Source organism: Hylobates moloch, unplaced genomic scaffold (assembly GCF_009828535.3).
Source record: "Hylobates moloch isolate HMO894 unplaced genomic scaffold, HMol_V3 SCAFFOLD_15, whole genome shotgun sequence".
Taxonomy (NCBI): domain Eukaryota; kingdom Metazoa; phylum Chordata; class Mammalia; order Primates; family Hylobatidae; genus Hylobates; species Hylobates moloch.
In genome coordinates this window covers 30071239-30084396 of record NW_026652290.1, presented here as the reverse complement: position 1 = coordinate 30084396, position 13158 = coordinate 30071239, and positions in this window count along the sequence as shown.

Below are 13158 nucleotides of genomic sequence, written 5' to 3'. Positions count from 1 at the left end.
AGTACGTAAACTGAGGCACAGAGAGTTTAAATAACTTGCCCACATCAGACGGTTAGTGGTGGCAGAACCAGGATTTGAACCCAGTCAGGCTGACTCCCAAGTTCCTGCTGTCAACCGCCACACCATGACACCTTCAGATGGTGTGATTTGAGGTGCCCAGGGATCTGCCATCGTTTCTTATCTTCCAGCTGAGGCATTCTATCTCTGAGGTGACCAACCCCTGAATCTTGTGACCTCCCACCCATTTACCTGGAGACCAGGGGCTGAGTAAAGTGGGTCCCAGAGGTGGTTGTGTCTAAATTACATTTCACTGGTGGGTTCGTAACAATCACGTACAGCCATTTGTGTGCTTTTCCGTTATTGAGGGGTATATTTTTAACTGGGTTGGACATGTGATCGTAATGTTGGTAGTGAAATGACCCTTAGATAACACTAAAACCTTTTCCAGGCTAATATTATTGCAGCCATTCTCTGTGACATGGAACTCTCTAGGCTGTGTTTGTCTGCTCTGTCTGCCATAGCTTAATCCCAAAGACGGTGGGGCTTGAACAACAGAAACTTACCTCCTCAGAGTTCTAGAGGCTACAAGTCCAAGATCAAGGTGTCAGCAGGGTTGGTTTCTCCTGAGGCCTCTCTCCTTGGCTTGCAGCTGGTCACCTTCTCCCTGTGTTCCCACATGTTCTTTTCTCTGTGCCTGCATCTGGTGTCTCTGTGTGTGTCCAAATGTCCTCTTCTAATAAGGGCAAGGGTCACATTGGAGTAGAGCCCCCTCCCACATCTTCATTTTGACCCAGTTATCTCTCAAGAGGCCCCACCTCCAGAGACTGTCACATTCTGAGGTACTGGGGGATAGGGCTTGTGTGTGTGAATCTAAGGAAACACAATTCAGCCCAAAACAGGGACCCTAATCGCCTCTGGGCTCAGCACTGGAACAAACGATGTTCTCCTCAGGCTGTGTCCCAATTATGCTTCTTTGAGTCTACAATAAGTCCCACTCCAGTTGATATACTCTCCTTTTTTATTTCCTGCAAATTTTGTTGATTTGTTATATATATAGTGTATGAGTTAAGGTTCAAAATAAATTTTTCCCAAATAGATATCCAATTGGCATGGAACCTAACATGAAATATTACCCAGGTTTGTCATTAATCAAATGTTTCATAAACATGCAGGTCAGTTTGGGAATCTCATGTTTGTTCCACAGGTGTTGTATTCTATCCTTGTATAGATATCACCCTGTCCTAATCACTGTAGCTACATAAGTCTTAAATGAGTAGTCTGTCTTGCAACTTTGTTCTTTTCAACAACAATGGCTATTTGTGGTCCTTGCATTTCCATATAATCAGATTATTAACATCTACAAAGGAACCTGCTAGGATTTCTATTGGGATTTCATAGAAACAATTGATCCATTGGCAGAGAAATGACATTATTACTATTTTCAGTCTTCTAGTCCTTGAACATGGCTTATCCTCCCATTTATTTATGTCTTATTTTTCTAAGCAGATTTTTGTGGGTTTTTTTTTTTGTTTTTTTTTGGGGGGGTAGAGATGGTGTGTATCTCGTTAGATTTATTATTGGACTTTTTATGTTGTAAATGCACAGGCACAAGACAAGAGTCCCCCTTGGTTGGGGGTGACCTTGTCTTGTGCCCGTGCCTGGGGCAGCTGGCAGGAAGGGCCACGTTCCATGTGGCTGGGAGGCTAGCAGAGGAGCACAGAGTCCCTCCCCAGGCATACAGCCCTGGCAACAGCATTGGAGCCCCTCCTTTCGTGTCTGGAGGCTCTGGAGCTGATTACTTTTGAAAAGGCAGCGACTCCTTTAGAGGGAGCCACTTTATACAATCAGCCACTTGGTGCAGAAAGCCCTGTGCTGGCCCACAGCTCAGCCAGCCCCTCCTGGATGGAGCAAAGCCCCCTATCCCCCTTATGCCCCCTACCCACCAACTGCAGGCCTCACTTTAGACAGCTCATGCCTGTTTAGAGGTTTCCCCTTTGAACCCAAGTCTCCAGTTACCGGTCGGTCCCAATCCCACATTTCAACCACAGAGTCAAGACCCCAAGGCCAGCCTGGCCCTCCCAGTCATGTGTCGGGAGCCTCAGGCACTGTCTGCCCGCCCTTCTCATCTGCACCCTGATTAGGCAGCTCTACCTGACCCTGAGGACCCAGCCTCTGGGAGGGGACAAAACTAAGGGGATGTGTCCTGCCACTTCATCTCTGCCACACGGAGGCTGTTGCCAGCCTCTGGCTTTGGCCCCTCCACTTCATCCTGCCCTGGCTGGCCTCCAGCACCCTCAGGGGCCCTAACTCAGCTGGCGCTCACTTTCCAGCAGCCTCTCCTGTCTGACCCCGCTCCTGCATGCACAAATGGCTCTGCATCCTGCTGCCTTCCAGCCTAGCAGTTCCCAAAGCAGGGCCTTTGCACCAGCAGTATCAGCATCACCTGGAAATGTGTTGGAATTGCGCATTCTCAAGCCCTACCCCAGGCCCACTGAGTCAGAAATGCCAGGGGTGGGACCCAGCCATCTGCACTTCCACAAGCTCTTCAGGCACCTTTGAAACCCACTCAACCTAGCCCGCCACCAAGGCAACCTCAGCCAAGAGCCCCTCAGCTTGGGTGAAGGGCCAGCCCCATGGGATAGCCTGGGAGTCTATCCCTCATGCCAGCAGCCCTGCCTGAGGCCAAAGCCAGGGCCCCCGACAGGCCCTAGGACACAAGCTCCCTCCTCCCAGTAGCCAAGAACACCAAGTCCCTGGCATCTGTCTCATCCTCTAACTTCGCTCCCTCCCTCAGGGCTGAGTTGCTGGGACAGCTCCTAACCGCTCCTTCCACTCCAGAGATCAGGACTTCCTCGGAGCAGCCCCAGCACCCTCTCCCCCTGGCCTCCAGCCCCAAACCTCCCATAGCTCCTCCAAGCCCTGTGAGCCTGACACACGCCAGCTGGCCCACCTCCCCACCCCTGCAGGTCAAACCTGCCCCCTTCACACCTGAAGAGGTTGAGATGCTGACCAGTAATGCGATCATGGACAGAGTGCAGGAGGCAGGGCAGGGCTCACTGCCGAGGTCAGATCCATTCTCAGTCAGAGGCGTGGTTACTTCATAGAAACCATCTCAACTCATCTCTGATTGGAATAGTCAGGCTCCCTCATCCCCAAGAGGCCAGGGCTTCTCCCAGGCAGAGGGCAGCCCAGGCCTGAGGCCTCCCAGCCCTCCCCAAAGAGGGTGTGACAGCCCTGGGGTGCAGAAGAAAATATCCAAACTACCCATATTCATGTTTTCTTCTCATTCATTTTTCATTTATATTTTAGTCTATCTTTTAAGTGTAGGAAAATATATGCCATAATTTTTTTACAATAATTTTTTACTCTTGATGGAGCATGATCAAGTTTGGCTACCACTGGCCTAAATACTCTGGCTGTTTCAATGGGCGTGTAGCGTCCCTGACTCAACCCCCAGGGAAGAGGCTGCAGTTCCCCTGTCCTCCCCTATCATGGATCCACACTCTCAGGAGAGTGTCATGGAAATGGCCTCATTTGATGCTGTGTCCTCTTGTAGACCCTCTGTACTGGCCCTGGTGATCAGCCTGTTCTCCTGAAACACTGGTCATTCTGACCTCTAAACTGCAGTGTCCTCCCCGCACCTACTTCACAGCCAGTCTCACTACCACCTCCTCCGGGAAGCTATCCCTGACTAGTCCCGAGCTAGAGCCCCAGTCATCTCCCCAAGGCAGCCCATTGTCCTCTGTTACTTTTGTGGGTTCCCTTGACCCTCAAGCCTCACCCTAGACTTAGCATAGTGTGTAAATGACCTCCTGAGTAAAGTCCTATTCCCCTGAGGCCCTGCCTTGTGTCTCTGGAATGTTCTGTAATGCTGACAGCGTCCCACACCTGGGCCTGCAGAAGTGCCAGGGCCAACACTGTCCTGCGATCCCCTCCGCAGGTGGCTGAGCACTGTGTGCCTGGAGACGTGCGCCTGGCCGCCACCCAGGAGTGTGTGTCCCTGCAGCAGCATGACTGCACCTCCTTCTGCCACCCGGTGGGCGGGGAGCTCAGCACTGAACTGGGCATGTAAGTGAGGAAAGACAATTAATCGTCCTCTGGCAGGCCCTCACTGTCTCCACAGGGCCCGTCCTGAAGGGTGTCAGTGGACCCAGCCCTGATGGGAGCTTGAGCCAAACACAAGCTCCTTCCAGAAGCTTCCCTGGGTCAGCATCCCCAGGGGGCCCCGCCAACACCTGCCAGGGCAGAGCCACCCAAGGCTGAGGAGATGCTGGCCTCTGGCAGCCTCTCCGCACCCACCAGAACAGCCCCCAAACCCTCCTTTCCTGCAGCTGCCAGTGCCGTGAGTATGTCTCAGCGGAGGATCTCTGTGACGCCCAGTGTCTGGCCCAGGCCCCCCAGCTCTCCTTGGCCTGGGGCCCCAGCAGGGAGCTGATTCTCAGGGTGAACAGCGAGGCTGGGGACAGCATCCAGATGGTGAGCCCGGCTCAGGGAGGCTGGGTGGGAGCCCACCCCTCCACTCTGGGGTGGGGATCAGGAGACGGAGCCACCCAGGCACCACGTCTAAGGAAACCAGGTGGCAGAGGGAAAAGGCCACATGGTGACTGGTCTTCCCCACCCAGCCCTGCCATCTGCATGGCTTTCCAGTCTGCAAGCTGAAGGCAAGGGCAAGAAGGAGGTAGCAGGTGGTATTTTGTACATTAATGTCAATCATTCTGTTTAAATGCTAAATGAGACCCAAGAAAGCATCAGCTTCACTTTACAGATGTGTGAAGTGAGGCCTGGATGCAAGGCATCATCTGCCATGCCTTGACTCAAGTGGTACACGCTCCTCGGCCTCCTGAAATGCTGAGATTACAAGTGTGAGCCGCTACACCCGGCCATGTGCGTATCTTTTAAATATACGTAAGTTATTTATTTATAGCTAGCCATCTGCTTCTTAGAATATGCTTAATGTATTTGCACGTCATTTTAAGCCTACCAATAGTGCTTTGTATGTATTGTGCATATATGTACACAAATATATATTTCATGTGGAATATATAGTTCATATCTGCATATTACATCATGAATTTGTTTATAATAGCTGTTTCATGTCTTATGCATGAAATCTCCAAGTAAAGGGCATCTAAATTCAGTACAATTAGAAGTAGAATAAAATGTTGCAAATAAGATCTTTGAAAATGTCCTCTGATAGACTTCTGTGGCTGCTTATCAGGGGAATATACCCAGGTTGTGATGGTCAGGACATAAACTATACACATAATGATTTTCCCTAAGTACTAAGAAAATAATCTCCAAAGGAGTCTGCATCCTTGAAGTAAAACATGAACATGCCCGTATCCTCACATTTTCACTAATGTTTGGCATAATCCAAATTTCTAAAATTAATAAACAAATATAAAGTGTTATTTTGTGTCACTTATTAGGTCACTAATATTTCTGAGTTGCTCTTCATATATTTCTAACCCATTAAAGTTTTCTCTACTTTGAATTACCTCTTCATATTGTGTTCAGAGTCTGCATTTCCCAAGTTTTTGCTAGGTAATATAAGAGTACCTTAAAAAGGAATTATTACTATTGTAGAATGAGTATTATGTGTGTCAAAGGATCCTAGTTTCTTTTTAATATTTATTGAATATTAAATAATAAATATTTAATATTTATTAAATCCCATTTTTCCTTAGAACTCCACATAGTCAGCTGAGAACATTATCATTTACATAAACACTACGTTTCTTAGCCTGCCTTGCAGGTCACTGTGACCATGGAACTAAATTTGGGAAAGTGAGATGAAGGCACGATTATTTGCCTGTGACTTCCAGGGTCTTTCCTTACAGGAGGGTATCTTTTGTCCTTTCTACTCCTCTTTCATTACTACAGCTTGGATGCACTTATATTTCCTGGAGCTCCAGCAGCTCTATGTGACTATTAGTAAATGAGACATGCCCTAGGTAAAGCTGGGGGAGTGTGGAGTCCCAGTGGCTCATGAAGCAGAGTTGCCACACCAAACCCGGATGGCCAAGCCTCTGTCTAATTTTGTGTGAGCAAGAAGTATACTAACTTGTTTAGGTGACTGTTATTTGGGAGCTCTTCTGTCACCTTCAATTGAGCCTCTTTTTTTCACAAAATTATTGTTTATTCAATAAGAACACATTTATCTTGAAATACTTTTTTTTTAAACTTTTATTTTAAATTCAGGGGTACATGTGCAGGATGTGCAGGTTTGTTACATAGGTAAACATGTGTCATAGGAGTTTGTTGACATATTATTTCATCACCCAGGTATTAAACCCAGTATCCGTTAGTTATTTTTCCTGATGCTATCCCTCCTCCCACCCTCCATCCTCTGGTAGGCCCCAGTGTGCACTGTTCCCTTCTATGCGTCCATATGTTCTCATCATTTAGCTCCCACTTATGAATAAGAACATGTGGTGTAATATTTGGATTTCTGTTCCTGCATTAGTTTGCTAAGGATAATGGCCTCCAGCTCCATACATGTCCCTGCAAAGGTCGTGATCTTATTCTTTTTATAACTGCATAGTATTTCGTGGTGTATATATACCACATTTTCTTTATCCAATCTATCACTGATGGGCATTTAGATTGATTCCATGTCTGTGCTATTGTGAATAGTGCTGCAATGGACATATGCATGCATGTGTCTTTATAATAGAATGATTTACATTCCTTTGGTTTTATACCCAGTAATAAGATTGCTGGGGTGAATGTTATTTATTTCTCTAGGTCTTTGAGGAATCATCACACTGTTTTCCACAATGGTTGAACTAATTTATATTCCCATCAATGGTATAAAAGTGCTCCTTTTTCTCCATAACCTTGCCAGCACCTGTTATTTTTGGACTTTTTAATAATCGCCATTCTGACTGGTGTGAGATAGTATCTCATTGTGGTTTTTAATTTGCATTTCTCTACTGATCAGTGATGTTGAGCTTTTTTTCATATGATTGTTGGCTGCATGTATGTCTTCTTTTGAAAAGTGTCTTTTCATGTCCTTTGCCCACTTTTTAGTGGGATTGTTTTGAATTTGTTTCTTTTTTATTTTATTTTATTTATTTTTTCTTTTCTTTTTTTTTTTTTTTGAGATGGAGTCTCACTCTTTTGCCCAGGCTGGAGGGCTGTGGTGCGATCTCGGCTCACTGCAACCTCTGCCTCCTGGGTTCAAGCAATTCTTCTGCCTCAGCCTCCCAAGTAGCTGGGATTACAGGCACGTGCCACCACGCCCAGCTAATGTTTATATTTTTACTAGAGATGTGGTTTCATCATGTTGGCCAGGCTGGTCTTGAACTCCTGACCTCAGGTGATCCTCCTTCCTTGGCCTCCCACAGTGCTGTCATTACAGGTGTGAGCCACCATGCCCAGCCAAGTTTCTTACAGATGCTAGATATTAGACCTTTGTTAGATGCATAGTTTGCAAAACTTTTCTCTCATTCTTTAGGTTGTCTGTTTACTCTGTTGATAGTTTCTTTTGCTGTGCAGAAGCTCTTTAGTTTAATTAGATCCCATTTGTCAATTTTGGCTTTCGTTGCAATTGCTTTTGGCATCTTTGTCATGAAATCTTTGCCCATGTCTATGTTCTGAATGGTATTGCCTAGGCTTTCTTCTAGGATTTTTATAGTTTGGGGTTTTACATTTAAGTCTTTAATTCATCTTGAGCTGATTTTTATGTAAGGAGTGAGGCTGGAGTCCAGTTTCAATTTGCACATATATGGCTAGCCAGCTTTCCCAGCACCATTTATTAGAGAATCCTTTCTCCATTGCTTGTTTTTGTCGGGTTTGTCAAATATCAGATTGCAGTAGGGATGTAGTCTTATTTCTGGGTTCTCTATTCTGTTCCATTGGTCTATGTGTCTTTTCTTGCACCAGTGCCATGCTGCTTTGGTTACTGTAGACCTGTAGTATAGTTTGAAGTTGAAGAGCATGATGCCTCCAGATTTTTCTTTTTGCTGAGAATTGCCTTGGCTCTTCAGGCTTTCTTTGGGTTCCACATGAATTTTAAAATATATTTTTTTTCTATTTCTGTGAAGAACTTCCATGGTAGTTTAATGGGAATAGCATTGGATCAATAAATTACTTTGGGCAGTATGGCCATTTTCATAATATTGCTTCTTCCTATACATTAGCATGGAATGTTTTTCCATTTTTATCCTCTCTGATTTCTTTGAGCAGTGGTTTGTTGTTCTCTTTGTAAAGATCCTTCACTTCCCTCGTTACCTGAATTACTAGGTACTTTATTCTTCTTGTAGCAATTGTGAGTGGGAGCTCACTCATGATTTGGCACTCAGCTTGATTGTTGTTGGTGTATATAAATGCTATAATAATTTTTGCACATTAATTTTGTAACTTGAGACTTTGCTGAAGTTGCTTATCAGCTTAAGATTTGGGGGCTGGGTGCGGTGGCTCATGCCTGTAATCCCAGCATTTTGGGAGGCCGAGGCGGGTGGATAATGAGGTCAGGAGACCAAGCCCATCCTGGCTAACATAGTGAAACCCCGTCTCTACTAAAAGTACAAAAAATTAGCCAGACGTCATGGCACATGCCTGTAGTAGCAGCTACTCAGGAGGCTGAGGCAGGAGAATCGCTTGAACCCGGGAGGCGGAGGTTGCAGTGAGCCAAGATTGTGCCACTGCACTCCAGCCTGAGAGACACAGCAAGACTCCATCTCAAAATAAATTAAATAAATAAATAAATAAATAGCTTTTGGGCTGAGATGATGGGGTCAAACAGAGATAGTTTGACTTCCTCCCTTCCTACTCGAATACACTTTATTTCTTTCTCTTGCCTGATTGCCCTGGCCAGAACTTCCAATACTATGTTGAATAGGAGTGGTGACAGAGGGCATCCTTGTCTTGTGTCAGTTTTCAAGGGGAATGCTTCCAGCTTTTGCCCATTCGGTATGATATTGGCTGTGGGTTTGTCATATATGGCTCTGATTATTTTGAGGTACGTTCCTTCAATACATAGTTTATTGAGAGTTTTTAACATGAAGGTTGTTAAATTTTATCAAAGCCTTTTCTGCATCTATTGACACAATCACGTGGCTTTTGTCTTTAGTTCTGTTTATGTGATGAATCACATTTATTGATTTGTGTATGTTGAACCAACCTTGCATCCCAGGGATGAAGCCTACTTGATCATGGTGGATAAGCTTTTTGATGTGCTGCTGGATTCAGTTTGCCAATATTTTATTGAGGATTTTTGCATCAATGTTCATCAAGCATATTGGCCTGACGTTTTCTTTTTTTGTTGTATCTGTGCCTGGTTTTGGTATCAGGGTGATGTTGGCCTCATACAATGTTAGGAAGGAGTCCCTCCTTTTCAATTGTTTTGGAATAGTTTCAGCAGGAATGGTACCAGCTCTTCTTTGTACATATGGTAGAATTGAGCTGTGAATCCATTTGGTACTGGGCTTTTTTTTTTTTTTTTGGTTGGTAGGCTATTTATTACTGCCTCAATTTCAGAACTCATTATTGGTCTGTTCAGGGATTCAATGGTTCAATCTTGGGAGGGTGTATGTGTCCAGGAATTTATCCATTTCTTCTAGATTTTCTAGTTTATGTGCATAGAGATGTTTATAATATTCTCAGATGGTTGTACTTCTGTGGGGTCAGTGGTAATATCACCCTTATTATTTCTGATTGTGTTTATTTGAGTCTTCTCTCTTTTCTTCCTTATTAGTCTAGCTAGTGGTCAATCTATTTTATTACTTTTTTTCAAGAAACCAGCTGCTCGATTCATTGATCTTTTGAATTTGTGTGTGTGTGTGTGTGTGTGTGTGTCTATCTTCTTCAGTTCAACTCTTATTTTGGTTGATTCTTGTCTTCTAGATTTGAGGTTTGTTTGCTCTTGGTTCTCTAGTTCTTTTAGTTGTGATGTGAGGTTGTTAACTTGAGATTTTTCTAGCTTTTGAATAAGGTCATTTAGAGGTATAATTTCCCTCTTAATATTGCCTCAACTGTGTCCCAGAAATTCTGGTACATTGTCTCTTTGTTCTCATTGGTTTCAAAGAACTTCTTGATTTCTGCCTTAATTTCATTATTTACCCAGGAGTCATTCAGGAGCAGGCTGTTCAGTTTCCATGTAGTTGTGGGACACTTCTGAGCTTCACGAGTTATTGTAAAGCAGGTCTGGTGGTAACAAATTTTCTCAGCATTTGCTTGTCAGAAAAGGAGCTTATTTCTCCTTTGCTTATGAAGCTTAGTTTGGCTGGATATGAAATTCTGGTTTGGAGTTTATTTTCACACATTCACTCATCACTTCCCTGGGCAGGCGAAGGGGTTCCCCTTGGCTTTGTGTCACTTCTGGGTGGGCTGTCACCCTGCCCTGCTTTTTTCCATTCTCCATGGGTGGAGCTGTTTTCCTGATCAGTTCCAGTGTGAGTACTTGGATATTTCAGTTGAAGGTGCTGTATTTATTCATCCCTTTCATTCTTCTCTGTGAGAGCCATGCACCATAGCTGCTTCTAGTTGGCCATCTTGGCCCCCTTCTGGCTGAGCCTAATTCTATGTAATAGAGGTTGTACATAGATATGCCCTATAAACACAGATTATAGAGAAGGATCATACATGACATGTGCAATATGGCTTTGCATGTGTCATGCATCAGTCAAAATTATTCTATTTTTTACTTCAGGGTATCTTGACTATAGTGTTTCATATGTATTTCTATTTTTCTCTGTATCACAATTTTAGATCACTGAATGGACTGCTGGGCTAGACCTGGAAAATTCTTCTGCCAAGTGTACTATATGTCTCGGTTCATGTCACTGTGTGATATCGGTGTCCTTGTGACAACTGTAGGGGGATACAAGAGCAACAGTGAAATAAAGTCATCTCTCACAGCTGGCATGTATATTCCTATAAATTTATGTGAACAGGAAAATAGACACAAATTGGAACCATGGAATTCAAAAAATGGTCTCTTAAATGAAGTCACAGAAACTACATGGAAATTTAATTTAAAATGTTGAACTCTGTCCTCAGTTGTATGCACCTCTGCACAACAGGTCTATCTTCGGGAAGGGCAATGTATTTCTTCTCACACTTTTTTCCTTCTGTCTTCTCAAAAGCTTCATGTGAAAGCAGAAGACTCATGAGAAGACATCTAGGGACTGGCCCTAAAGTGCTTTTCTCCACAGGAATGTCATCCAGGCACTACATGCAGGAGTCTCAGGTGCCACTGGGTTCCCATCCTCAGTGAGGCAGAGCTGGGAGAAGGCACGCAGCATTCAAATTTCCTTCAAGTCACTTGCTTAAGGTATACATTGAAGGTTCAAACTAAATTGGAAATCTTTTTTTTTGTTTTTTACAATTAGCACTTTATTTTTTGTTTTTAATATATATATTTTTATTATACTTTAAGTACTAGGGTACATGTGCACAACGTGCACGGTTGTTACATATGTATACATATGCCACGTTGGTATGCTGCACCCATTAACTCGTCATTTACATTAGGTATATCTCCTAATGCTATCCCTACCCCATACCCCCACCCCACAACAGGACCCAGTGTGTGATGTTCCCCTTCCTGTGTCCAAGTGTTCTTATTGTTCAATTCCCACCTATGAGTGAGAACATGCAGTGTTTGGTTTTTTGTCCTTGTGATAGTTTGCTGAGAATGATGGTTTCCAGCTTCATCCATGTCCCTAAAAAGGACATGAACTCATCACTTTTTATGGCTGCATAGTATTCCATGGTGTATATGTGCCACATTTTCTTAATCCAATCTATCACTGATGGACATTTGGGTTGGTTCCAAGTCTTTGCTATTGTGAATAGTGCCACAATAAACATACGTGTGCATGTGTCTTTATAGCAGCATGATTTATAATCCTTTGGGTATATACCTAGTAATGGGATGGCTGGGTCAAATGGTATTTCTAGTTCAAGATCCTTGAGGAATCACTACACTGTCTTCCACAATGGTTGAACTAGTTTACAGTCCCACCAACAGTGTAAAAGTGTTCCTATTACTCCACATCCTCTCCAACACCTGTTGTTTCCTGACTTTTTAATGATCGCCATTCTAACTGGTATGAGATGGTATCTCATTGTGGTTTTGATTTGCATTTCTCTGATGGCCAGTGATGATGAGCATTTTTTCATGTGTCTGTTGGCTGCATCAATGTCTTCTTTTGAGAAGTGTCTATTCAGATCCTTTGCCCACATTTTGATGGGGTTGTTTGTTTTGTTCTTGTAAATTTGTTTGAGTTCATTGTAGATTCTGGATATTAGCCCTTTGTCAGATGAGTAGATTGCAAAAATTTTCTCCCATTCTGTAGGTTGCCTGTTCACTCTGATAGTAGTTTCTTTTGCTTTGCAGAAGCTCTTTAGTTTAATTAGATCCCATTTGTCAATTTTGGCTTTTGTTGCCATTGCTTTTGGTGCTTTAGACATGAAGTCCTTGCCCATGCCTATGTCCTGAATGGTACTGCCTAAGTTTTCTTCCAGGGTTTTTATGGTTTTAGGTCTAACGTTTAAGTCTTTAATCCATCTTGAATTAATTTTTGTATAGGGTGTCAGGAAGGGATCCAGTTTCAGCTTTCTACATATGGCTAGCCAGTTTTCCCAGCACCATTTATTAAATAGGGAATCCTTTCCCCATTTCTTGTTTTTGTCAGGTTTGTCAAAGATCAGATGGATGTAGATGTGTGGTATTATTTCTGAGGGCTCTGTTTTGTTCCATTGGTCTATATCTCTGATGGGACGTATCTGAAAATAATAAGAGCTATTTATGACAAACCCACAGCCAATATCATACTGAATGGGCAAAAACTAGAAGCATTCTCTTTGAAAACTGGCACAAGACAGGGATGCCCTCTCTCACCACTCCTATTCAACATGGTGTTGGAAGTTCTGGCCAGGGCAATCAGGCAGGAGAAAGAAATAAAGGGTATTCAATTAGGAAAAGAGGAAGTCAAATTATCCCTGTTTGCAGATGACATGATTGTATATCTAGAAAACCCCATCGTCTCAGCCCAAAATCTCCTTAAGCTGATCAGCAACTTCAGCAAAGTCTCAGGATACAAAATCAATGTGCAAAAATCACAAGCATTCTTATACACCAATAACAGACAAACAGAGAGCCAAATCATGAGTGAACTCCCATTCACAATTGCTTCAAAGAGAATAAAA